Source organism: Carassius gibelio, chromosome B5, assembly GCF_023724105.1.
Source record: "Carassius gibelio isolate Cgi1373 ecotype wild population from Czech Republic chromosome B5, carGib1.2-hapl.c, whole genome shotgun sequence".
Taxonomy (NCBI): domain Eukaryota; kingdom Metazoa; phylum Chordata; class Actinopteri; order Cypriniformes; family Cyprinidae; genus Carassius; species Carassius gibelio.
Window position 1 is genome coordinate 4862877 of NC_068400.1, and position 12629 is coordinate 4875505.

The 12629-nt window shown below is 40.7% G+C and overlaps 1 protein-coding gene across 40 annotated transcripts in view; it reads left to right on the forward strand.

Annotated features, from left to right (window-relative positions):
- The window catches only part of LOC127958675 (rho guanine nucleotide exchange factor 15-like), a 115545-nt gene that overhangs the window by 61167 nt on the left and 41749 nt on the right, over positions 1 to 12629 (forward strand). The gene's annotated exons all lie outside the window — the stretch shown is intronic.

The window sequence follows — 12629 nt, forward strand, 5'->3', positions numbered from 1 at the left end:
CCTCATTTCTCCTACCCCCAGGTTCCCGCAGGTCCCCGTGAGTGGTCCCCCCTGGAGGGAGGGGGGGGGTTGAGCACAGTCTCGAAGTTGTATCCATGTCTATATTCGAGGATAACAATGTCAATATTCATTAGGCTAAAACTGTCAAAGGTGATCTAATCCTATGGCCTTTTGGGTTTTTAGTCAAAAGTTATGTGTAAGACATGCTCACGAGCACATTATGTTATTTCACACGCGCAAAATTCAACCTTCAGCTGGCATGATAAAAGTACTTATGCACAAATTCAACAACCAAGAGGTGTACATGTAGCTGTGAGCGAGCGCCTGGCATACTCTCATAGGTTAACTCTGCTTGTACAGTGGAATCCTGCTCACGCGCAGCGGGCTTCTGCTCGCAGAGTGCTGTTTAGCTCACGCAGTGGATTTCTGCTCGGTGGTGGTGGCCGTCCAGTGCCACCACCAGGCACCGCGGAGGAGATCACCCAGCTGGTGGAGGGCCAAGCGGCAGTGCGTCTGGGAACCGAATTTTTTTTTTCTCCTCTCTCCCCTCTCTCGCTCCTCATCCTTCCATCTCCTTTTCTTTCGCCTCATTTCTCCTACCCCCAGGTTCCCGCAGGTGCCCGTGAGTGGTCCCCCCCCGGGGGGTTGAGCACAGTCTCAAGGGTGACGAGTGGGGCGGGGCCGAGGGCCATGGGAACGAGGAGCGAGGCCGGTGGAGTGATTGGAGATGAGCGACACCTGCTCGACCCACCGGTCTCGAGTCCCATGGAGGAGATGGAAGGATATAAAACTGGAGCGATGACAGTGAAAGACGAGAGAGGACCAGGCCTGGGCTTTTAGTTGTGTTTTGGTTTTCATTTGTGCGCATCAGTCATCCGTGAGGGGCTGATGCGCTGTTTTGTGTTTATTTTGAATTATTAAAGTTTCATTTTGATTGTCCGCCGGTTCCCGCCTCCTTCTTCCCGATGATTATGGAGTTTTTATTATTACAGACGACAATTCTTTAAACATTAACTGAAGCAGTGTGTAGCATTGTATTTCAACAACCAAGCCGCAAGTCGTATCCATGTCTATATTCAAGGATAACAATGTCAAGATTCATTAGGCTAAAACTGTCAAAGGTGACCTAATCCTATGGCCTTTTGGGTTTTTAGTCAAAAGTTATGAGTGTATAAGACATTATGTTATGTTATTTCACACGCGCAAAAATCAACCTTCAGCTGGCATGATAAAAGTACTTGTGCACAAATTCAACAACCAAGAGGTGTACATGTAGCTGCGAGTGAGCGCCTGGCATACTCTCATAGGTTAACTCTGCTTGTACAGTGGAATCCTGCTCACGCGCAGCAGGCTTCTGCTCGCGGAGTGCTGTTTTGCTCACGCAGTGGATTTCTGCCCGCTCAGCTGATTTCTGCTCCCTCGAGTCTACATGACTTTTGACAATTTGGGGGCGGAAACCAAGGAGGGCACTTACCCTCTTATGATTGGTCACTTTCACACAGGGACATCCTTGTACCTTGATTGACAGCTCTCATTACAGGAAGCACGGAGTTGGGTTAAGTTATCACCGAAGAAGAGTGGGAATGAATTAGAATGAGTTTTCTAATATACATAAAATGTCTCTGCACGTATAAAATGCTGCGCAGATCATGGTTAAATCAATTAGGCTACCATCGATGAATATACACTCTAAAAACGGCTGGGTTATTTTTTAACCCAAAATGCTGGGCTGAGTCTGTTGGGTTATTTTATTTCTTTTTAAACACTTTTGGGTAGTTTCAAATTCACCAGGTGTTGGGAGAGAGGATCTAGTGCACCTTACCTCTCAGAATTTGATTGATGAGGGTCATAAAAGCCATCTGTTCTGGACACCTGTTTGTACACCCCCTCCCCTCCCTGTACACCCCGGTGACCTAAATATGAACTTATGAACCTAAGAAGGAATTTCGGTGAGGGAGGGGAAAATGTGTTGGGATCTATGTTCTTTTTTTAAACTCTGAAAAGGGTGAAATCAGGAAAATGGTATAAGGGAAGTTTTTATTAAGGTTTTAAGTACACAGTACATTTCAAGAAAAACGTTATAAACACATACGAGATGGAAACGATGTAACGATCGTTTTCGTAGTTGGAAAAGTGTAAAACGTTGTCAAAATTGTAAGAAATGAAATAAAAAGAAAACTAGGTTACGGGTTATTTATCTAAACAACTAAACAAGTCAAAAACTATCAGATATGGTTTCGTTAAGCAACACGTGAAAAAGATGTGAGAGCTTGTAGCATTACAATTTAAAAAGTTGTTTTGTTACCAGCTAGAAAAGAAAGAAAACTAGGTTACAGAGTTTTTATAGGATGTGTACCTTACCTCAAACTGAAAAAAGAAATGAATTTAAAGTAAGGATACAAGCCAGAAAACTTTTGTGCGTGTGCGTTTTGTCACAATGTTAGAAAAAGTTAAAACAAAAGTAAAAAAAAGAAGGTAGGCATTACGCTGATTTAAAATAAAATCCATCAGACAAGATACTTGTCAAATCTATGTTGTACTTTACCACTAACTACCATTTTAAAAATCGAGAGTGTTACTGACAGGGAGTTAGACGAAAGAAAAAAATATCTCACAGCAAAGTGTAAGGCATCTCCGTTGAGTCATCCTCACAGCACAGCAGACACACTCAGAATGATGCTTGGGAATGCTCCGGAAATAAACCACGCCTCCAGCGCTAGAGACTGCCCCCGCTGTAGGCGTGATAGCAGCATCAATTTGGGTGTAGCAAGTGTTTAAAAAGAGGATTTTGTTGAAGCTAATTTATCCGTACCTAGTTGTAAAATACGAAAGGTGTTTTTTGTGAATTGGAAAAATTGGAGAGCTATTCTGCAACAATGGCTACGACATCATTACCTAAAACTCCTGAGAAGAGTGTTGAGTTAGCTATGGAACAGCTAATGCTGGCCCAGAGGAAGATAAAACATGGTCCGTGTCTGGCCAATTTCCTCCACGAACCTTTGGACAATGTTAAGCGTGTGTGGCCAGCCGGAGAGGGGTTCATGTGGCCCCGCCTACCATCTAAAATCATTAAATACGCACGTCAGGGACCTCTGTGGAAATAGACTTCGAGCGACATCACCACCACCAACATGACTCAAGAAAATACTTTGCCAGCTCCACACTTTGTATGTGATGACAACGCATCTGCACTGTGGTCAACGACGGACAATGACGCCTGGCTGAACAAATTCTGTACAGATCTCGGATACCATAACCTCGCCTTCCTCGCAAATTACAATCCGCCACCTCCCCACGCTGGTCCATCTGGCACAGCAAATTCTACAAACGTCTCGGACACCGTCGATGGTTGCATCGGGGTGATTGGACATAAGATCATTAAAGCTGTTGTTGCCATAATTCTGGAACATCTGGTTGACAAGCAGCTGAAGAAAGATTGTTACGGATGTCAGGTCGATCATCCTTCGCAAACACAACATTCATGTCTCTATGAGGCACCTGTGTACTATTTTCATGGATGTTTTGAACAACTCTCACATAAATTGTGTAAACCTGATCTGAAACTCATTCTGGCACAAACCTTGAAACTGTTTGGTTTAACACCTCATCAGCAAAGAATTCAGGGGGTTGTCGAAGGCGTTCTTTGTGAGCTCAGAGATGAGATGTACATAGTGGAAGGTCTGGCAGAACTCTGGACGAAACTTGTGGATGAAACTTGTGAGCAGGCCATTTACGACACTGTTGACAGCTGGAAGAAGAGTACACATGCTGATTCTGATTAACCGTGGGGACATGGGTAACCTCTGCAGCACAAACTGTCTGGAAAAACTCATATTTAAACCGTATACCTCAAAAATTACAGACCGATAAAGGTACAGAATTTTTCAACAAACATTTCCAACAACTGATGAAAAAGTATAACATACATCATTTTGCTACGTCAAGTGATGTGAAAGTGTCTTGTGTTGAGCGATTTAATCGCACTATTAAATCATTTATGGCTAGTTTTTTAACGGCTATCAATTCAAAGCGTTACTACAATATCTTACAAGATCTTATAGAAGGATATAACGCCAGTTATCACGAAAGTATTAAAATGCGACCGTTGGACATTAATAAAAAAAATGAGACAGATGTGTTCAATAATCTGTATGGAAAGTTACGTAAAGGAACACCTATCTTTAAGTATAAAATAGGAGATGTAGTTTCACAAGTTAGAGGTGTATTTTCGAAGGGTTATGAACAGAATTACACAGAGGAATATTTCACTATAGCCGCTCGTATACCACGAAACCCTCCAGTGTACAGACTACAAGATTATGATGGTGATGTTATCGACAGTTGCTTTTATGAAAAGGAATTACAAAAGATCATTGTGAACCAAAACAAATCGTTTAAAATAGAAAAGATTTTAGGGATATGATGAGAGACATTACAAAGAGGACAGTGATGTGATTATCTACATTAAAGAAAAAAATCTACAAAATGTATCTAAAGTGTGCAATACGTTAAAACCGGGTTATTATGAAGATGTACTATTTCTGGTTAGAGAAATCAACGCCAACCTTCCACCAAAAGTCACACTTGGTTACGATCACATAAAAAACTGGATATTTCTAAAAGCACCGACAAACACATCTTTGATATTTGATGGGAAGTTGGCTATTATTCTAGGATTAAATTCTGGTGTGTCTCTAGGAACTGCAAAGCAGCAACCCGAAAATAGTTCTGACGGTGCACCTGTCGTCACATACGCACCGCATCAAGCTGACATAAGAGGTGCATTTTATAGCATGTACATATACAGTGATATGATCGTATATCAACCAGTAGGTGATTCGTATGTACCGCTACTGAGAACTGTACATATAGACGGTACATCTAATGACAGCGTCAGTGTTAGATTCGACAAGCCGCATTACGTACCTGTGAATAAATCTAATATTACAGATATCTGCATTGAGGTTAAAGACGATCAGAACAAACACGTGCGTTTCACTTATGGTAAAGTTGTGGCTAAACTTCACTTCAGAGCAGTGAAATAAGTTTTAGTTTTAGCAAAACTATTATGCAACTATGGACCCCAAGCGATATGTTACATACTACAGGAACCAGGCGGGTAACGGGTTACCAGGATACGCAGGTGGTCCTGTTATGTACGGAGCAGGCATAGGTGGCATCTTCAAATCTCTTTTTAGGACGGCACTACCGCTGTTGAAAAGAGGTTTTAGTATAGTAAAACCACATCTAAAAACTGCTGCTAGAAATATAGCTAGCGATGTTGTGACCAGCGCTCTATCAAGATTGTATAACAACAATAATAATAATAATAATAATAATGGACAAAGTGGCAACGGGTTAATGATGATGTCACAAGGTTCTTTTAAACCACCGGGTGAGCGTCTACGTAGGGGGAGTGGCCGTGTGAAGAAAGCTAAATGTCGCAGTAACAAGCGCGCGGCCCCAAAACGTAACCGGAATCCCCGCACTAAACGTGTAAAGAAAACCGTCCGTACCAAAATACTTCTGAACACTATTTTCTAATCATGGCTTTATTCCATCGCATGTCCAAGGAGTGAATTAAATCAGAGTTAGACTTATTTACGATCCCCATGACACAGACGTCCATTGAAAAAAATACTTACGTCGAAATACCACCGCTATCCACAATAACCGATTCATCACCATTAGAATTTTTTATCGCTGGCACGGGAGAGGATTATTTGGATCTTAATAACACTCTTTTATACACTAGACTCAAAATAACCGACACGACGGTTCTAATATACCAGACGGATCGCCTGTCGGTTTAATAAACTATCCGGGAGCATGTATATTCTCACAGGTGGATATCTCTCTGGGGGATCGTTTAATAACCCAGAGTTCCAGTACCTACCCCTACAGATGTTTGATTGAAGCTCTGATTAATTTTGGAAAAGATACACTCGAAAGTGTCTTTTCAGCCGGTTTGTTCTACAAAGATACACCGGGTCACATGGATGCCACTGACCCTGCTGGAGAAAATACGGGGTTAATGAAGAGAGTTGCAATGTGATATAATTACTAGCCCCCATTCATAGTGACATTTTCTTTCAAGAAAAATTAATGTTGAATGGTGTAGATATAAAAATAAGAATGACAAGAGCTAAAGATGAGTTCTGTCTAATGCGTGAATATAATATAATATAAACTCAATATTGTGTCAGCATCTCTTTTTGTCAAAAAAGTTACTGTTTCACCAGGCGTCCGGTTGAGGCATTCTCAGACGCTTCTAGACACTACTGCTGAATACCCCATAGACCATGTGTGTGTGAAGAATTTTTCTATCCCAACTGGTTCGTGCGTATCTTATCAAGAAAATCTTTTTCTCGGGACACTACCAAAATCAATCATTTTAGCAATTCAGCCTTTTCAGGGGCGTATGATAAAAAAACCCTTTGCTTTTAAACATTTTAACCTGGAGTTTTTGGCTTTATATCAAGACGGCGTCCAAATTCCGTCCAAACCGTTTCAACTGGAATATGAGAGCGGATCAGCCGTTAGGAACTTTTATCAACTTGTGACGGCTACCGGAAGACATCTTAAAAATCAACCTCTTGTAATAGATCGTCAGGATTTTCTAAACAGATACACGGTCTACGCATTTAATTTGACCCCTGATGAAGATTGTTCGAATCATGTTTCACTAATTAAATCAGGAAATATTAGACTAGAAGCACGATTCAGACAACCTCTCAGACAATCCATAACCATTATCGTATATGCGACTTTTGATTCAATTGTTGAAATATCCAATCGAAGACAGGTGTTAGTGGATTATTATGAGGAGGAAGGAAAATGAATACGGTTCAACTAACGTCTGTTATGGATAAAATTTGATCACAATACAAGTTTTTTAGGAGTGCTTCCCAGCGATTATCTACCCAAATTGACGGTAAAGCATATCCGTCTATGCTTATTCTTAACTCGGACCCCTCCACAAAACCGGGGTTGCATTGGTTAGCAATTTACATAACCAAGGATGGCGTGAGCTGCTTTTTTGATACCTTTCGAGGATCTCCAAAAGATCCCCGTTTTCCAAAGACTTTACAAACCTTTTTAAAAAACAACTCTATCTGTGTACAATACACTAACAAACAGGTTCAAGACTTCACATCAGATACTTGCGGACAACATTGTGTGTTTTTTCTGTATCACATGTCAAAGGGTTATGATTATGAAAATGTTGTTAAACTGTACCATGATGATCTGATTAAAAATGATAATATGGTTGCACGATTTGTAAAGAGACTGAAACCTTCTCTCTGTGATACATTTAATTATATTAAGTGTGTACAAAATTGTAAAAGGTGTCTGTAGTGCGCCTAGAACTGTGTTATTATTTTATGTTTAATAAATAAAAATGGTATGTAATCTTTAATGTATCAACAATATGTTTGTACTGTATAAATAAAGACAACGTATAGACAGACCTCTTTTTTTCATCTTTTTTATTAACATCAAAACCTAATACATAACACAACACAATTATTTCAAAAACATATTTACACACACACAAAAAAAAACAATTATAAAGATAACCAGGCAGTAGTATCGATTGAAGGTGAATTAAACAACTGTCCAGCAGTGGCAGTAGATTGTGGCATAGTCTTTGACGTGTGCTTTTTACGACCGCCTTTTTTCATGGGGTTAGGCGATTTCCTTTTAAGGGTTTCAACCGTGCGTTTAACCTGCTGATTCGTGATAGTGGAAAATGGTATATTTAAAGTTGCAAAAGCATCCAGAAATTCATACCAACCGCGCGGTCTGTATTCATTACGGAGCGTGTGAGGTGCCGTTATACTTTTAGCCAAATCCAACATGTGTGAACCTACGATTACATTCCCTTTATATACAAACTCCCCAGAAGTTGTCCATGACGATACTTGTTTGGCATTAGACATTTTATTCAGAATGAGTTTGATGTTTTTTAAACTTCTTTGCGGCACATTGTTTAAGATTTCATTGACAATCTGATCCTCGCTTTCATCATGCGACGGTGCAGCAGCAGGTGCACTAACAGGCGCAATGGCAGGTGCAGTAGCAGGTGTATTAGCAGGTGTAATAGCAGGTTCATCGGGGTGAATAGCGTCCGTTTTCGGTAGTGAAAGAGTTAAAATACTACTCTCCAAATCACCTTGTTTTACTATAGTTAAAAACCTCTGTAAGACGCTGGAATAAAGTTTAGCCTTGCCATGTGAATCTAAATCACTCCTCTGCAATACGTTTCTTATAGCTGTATCTAAATCGTTCTCCACTGTTTGTTGAATTGTCTCACAAGCACCTGCAGTTCTTAATTTATTCATCTGATTATGAGGGATTAGGTAAAGTTTTTCGGCATTTTCCATTCCTAATGCTGTCTGGAGGTTATTAAACTAGTGATAAATGGTATTGCCACACTTAACAGAGGTACAAGAAAACCACCTCGTTGATTAATCAACCGCTTTTTACTTTTGATGTTAATCTTTTTACTAGCTGCGTATTTGATCTCCTGTTTTTTCTTTTTTAACCTCCGGAACTGGTTGGTGTTTAGAGGTATGTTGCCGTGAAGTACATTAAGAGCTATCTCACACAGGGATAGAATCAGCTGATCTGACGCTGACTGTAAAATAACACGGCGTTGTCTCTGTGAAGCCTTATATAATAGTTTTAAAAGAGGTACGTTTTTACAGAGCCTATCACTCATTTTCTTTTCTGTACATACACCACCTGTTGATCTGAAAACAACAGAGCTGTTGTTGACACTCTATGATGTTCCTCAAAATCGCCACCACATCACTTTGTGCATTACCGACGATCTCTTCTGCACCCCGAAAGGACAATGCTTGACCGCTCAAATCGAAAAGTGTGTCAAACTATCGATTAACACGGCGAAGCATATCATAATCAAGCCTTCTATTTAAATCACGTTCACGGAACCGCTCTTGAGGGTCTTTGTTAGGTAGCATCCTTATAACACTCCATAAAGAATTTTGTATTTCCAGGGTAAATCTGGCGTCTTAAGGTCATTATTTGCATCGAGTCTCTCGGACTCTTGTACAAAATAAGGTAGTGAGTATTGAGTGCAATAGTCCTACTGGTTTTACCGTGAAAAAACAGATTCTGGTTTATCAATATGATAGAAAACGGTATATGATGCACGTATTGTGTGAAAGCTCGCGAGAGTTCATCGTTTGAAAATGCCTCACACACCAGGTCGTCACAGATAATAAGTACATTGACAGTAGGCTTTATTAAAGTTTCATCGGTTAAAGAGTTTGGAATACCTTCAATAATTTTTATATCATACAATGACAACAGTTCATCATACAAAGGTTGCCAACAACTGTATAAAATACAATCCTGCCAGTTTTTACATTGATCAACATTTTATGCATTACGCAATAAATTCTTTACAAAAACAGTTTTTCCGCTTCCTGATGGCCCAGAGACTAAGGCTGCGAAAGGATATTGCAAACGAAAGTCAAAATCCTCTTCAACATACACATTTTGTGTGTTAGAAATACCCTTAGTAGCCATAAGGAAGTGTGGTGTAATCAGGAAGTAGCACGCATTTTTCATAAACCACTTGAATTTTTTCAAAACTGATCTATTATGCAGAGTGAACTTCTTTTTATTCCGCACAATGGTCTCTGTGCGCGTGAGCAGGTGGCTAGTGTCACGTGATGTTACATAACCCTGTATCAGACATATCATGCTTTCTAGAGTTACAATTTTCGCATTAGCAGAATGCAGCGTGATCCCTTTAGCTTTAAGAGTTACTTTATTTTTTGTGGTTATAAAGACATGTTTTCGGTCCCATTGACGCAAAAGTCCTTATGAAATCTCCATCATCAAGTTCATCCGTCAACTCACCAAGATATGCACCTATTTTAGGTACCCAATCTCCATCTTTCGATACAAAGATAACGCTGTCTGTATCTACGTAAAAAACACGGGGTCCTAACTGATCCATGAGCTCATATAACTCCAGACGCCCGTAAGCCATGGTAAATGCAGCGATGAACACATTAACATCACTCGCGGGGCGGGGTCTTCATCGGCATAGCACCATTGAACTAAAGCCACAGTGTCCGACACAAATGAGAAGTGTTTAATGATGCAACCGTTTCCACAGATATAGCGGGCGAAATCTTCAGGGTCTGTTAAAAGCTCTGCTGTAAGCTTGATTACACCTAAGACCAAATCTACCCCAAAGCGAGTTCAATAAATATTTATTTATAGATCTGCGTGCGGGGTTAAGTGCTATTTTGTCAAGGTTGAGCTGAACTCCCTCCTTCTCAAAATAATCTCTGACGCAAGACTCCTTTTCAGCATCTGTCACTACGTATGATGGAAATCCTGAAGCCTCTTGTTTGAATTTGAGAAACGTCTTAACATAACCGCTGAATAAAGTGTCTGATGTCTGCGGAAAATGCCAGACTTCCTCAATTCGAGGAGAGCTCGACAGAGGTCCAAACTCCTGAAATGACTCTTTCATCATCACTGTGCTGACACTTACCCTGATACTGTGCCTCAGCACAGGTAAGACACAGTCAATCAATCAATCAATCAATCACCTTTATTTATATAGCGCTTTAAACAAAATACATTGCATCAAAGCACTGAACAACATTCATTTGGAACACAGTCTCAATAATGCGAAATGATAGTTAAAGGCAGTTCATCATTGAATTCAGTTATGTCATCTCTGTTCAGTTTAAATAGTGTCTGTGGATTTATTTGCAATCGAGTTAATGATATCACTGTAGATGAAGTGACCCCAACTAAGCAAGCCAGAGGCGACAGCGGCAAGGAACCGAAACTCCATCGTTGACAGAATGGAGAAAAAAACCTTGGGAGAAACCAGGCTCAGTTGGGGGGCCAGTTCTCATCTGACCAGACGAAACCAGTAGTTCAATTCCAGGCTGCAGCAGAGTCAGATTGTGCAGAAGAATCATCTGTTTCCTGTGGTCTTGTCCTGGTGCTCCTCTGAGACAAGGTCTTTACAGGGGAACTGTATCTGGGGCTCTACTTGTCCTGGTCTCCGCTGTCTTTCAGGGCAGTAGAGGTCCTTTCTAGGTGCTGATCCACCATCATGTCTGGATACGTACTGGATCCAGGTGACTGCAGTGACCCTCTGATCTGGATACAGACTGAATCTGCTGGCCACGGTGACCTCGGAACAAGAGAGAAACAGACAAATATTAGCATAGATGCCATTCTTCTAATGATGTAGCAAGTACATAGGGTGTTATGTGAAGTGTTTCCGGTTCCGGTTTACCTAATTAATGCAGCCTAAAAATCCTTTAACGGATTTTGATATTAAAAGCATATTAGTATGTTATGTGTAAGCCAGGTTAAAGAGATGGGTCTTTAATCTAGATGTCTGTCTCCCGAACAATGTTAGGTAGGTTATTCCAGAGTTTAGGCACCAAATAGGAAAAGGATCTGCCACCCGCAGTTGATTTTGATATTCTAGGTATTATCAAATTGCCTGAGTTTTGAGAACATAGCTTTACGTAGAGGAGTATAATGTAAAAGGAGCTCATTCAAATACTGAGGTGCTAAACCATTCAGGGCTTTATAAGTAATAAGCAATATTTTTTCACAGCGCAAATAGTAGTTTCCCCTGAGATGATTTGACAGGTAATATTGGATGCAGTAGTTTACGTGGGGGCAGTACACTGCATTTAAAGTGAAAAGTGAAGTGACATTCAGCCAAGTATGGTGACCCATACTCAGAATTTGTGCTCTGCATTTAACCCATCCGAAATGCACACACACAGAGCAGTGAACACACACACACTGTGAGCACACACCCGGAGCAGTGGGCAGCCATTTATGCTGCGGCGCCCGGGGAGCAGTTGGGGGTTCGATGCCTTGCTCAAGGGCACCAGTCATGAGACCGAATGAGACCGAAATAAGATTTGACCGGTTCAAAATCATTTAAAATGATCTCAGGATGCCCGATAGGGTAGGTTTTACATGATTGTACGTACGGATATAGAGATGTGAAATCCATATATGAGACGCGTTCATCCTCGGTGGTCTCGTGGTACAAGTGGAGTGCGTTTGTGCGACCTCCGTAAAGTGCTTCTCTAGGATTCAGTCTCGCTGGGGCATTATAATTACTCATACATGCAATGACATTGGGATTGTTTTGTTTAGCAGCCTCCCACTGACATTCCCAAATATTGTGCACTTTGAGATTATAGGTATCACTCAAAACTTTCAGTTTATTGTCAGATTATCTTCTGAGCAGGCCAAAAGGTGTTTTTGACACCGGATTCAAATCGTTAGGATTAAAACGAAAACAATGCCCGTGCCAGAAACATCCAAGAAATTCCAAAGCTATTTTATCTCCATTATCAGCCTCATAATAGCCGTCCACATGATACGGTCCAAATTTGGCTTCGCCATAATTTAAAGCGTGATGAACATCGACGTTTCTGCTTGCTTTAATGTATTCCAACCATTGTATGGAAGGGTTTGAGTAAGATTTGTACTGATTGATGTAAGCATTTTTGTGCGTTAAGGCAATTGTGTCTTTGGTTAAAAAAAGCGTTTTGAACACTTTCATAGCACACCCGGCTAATGTTATACACCCG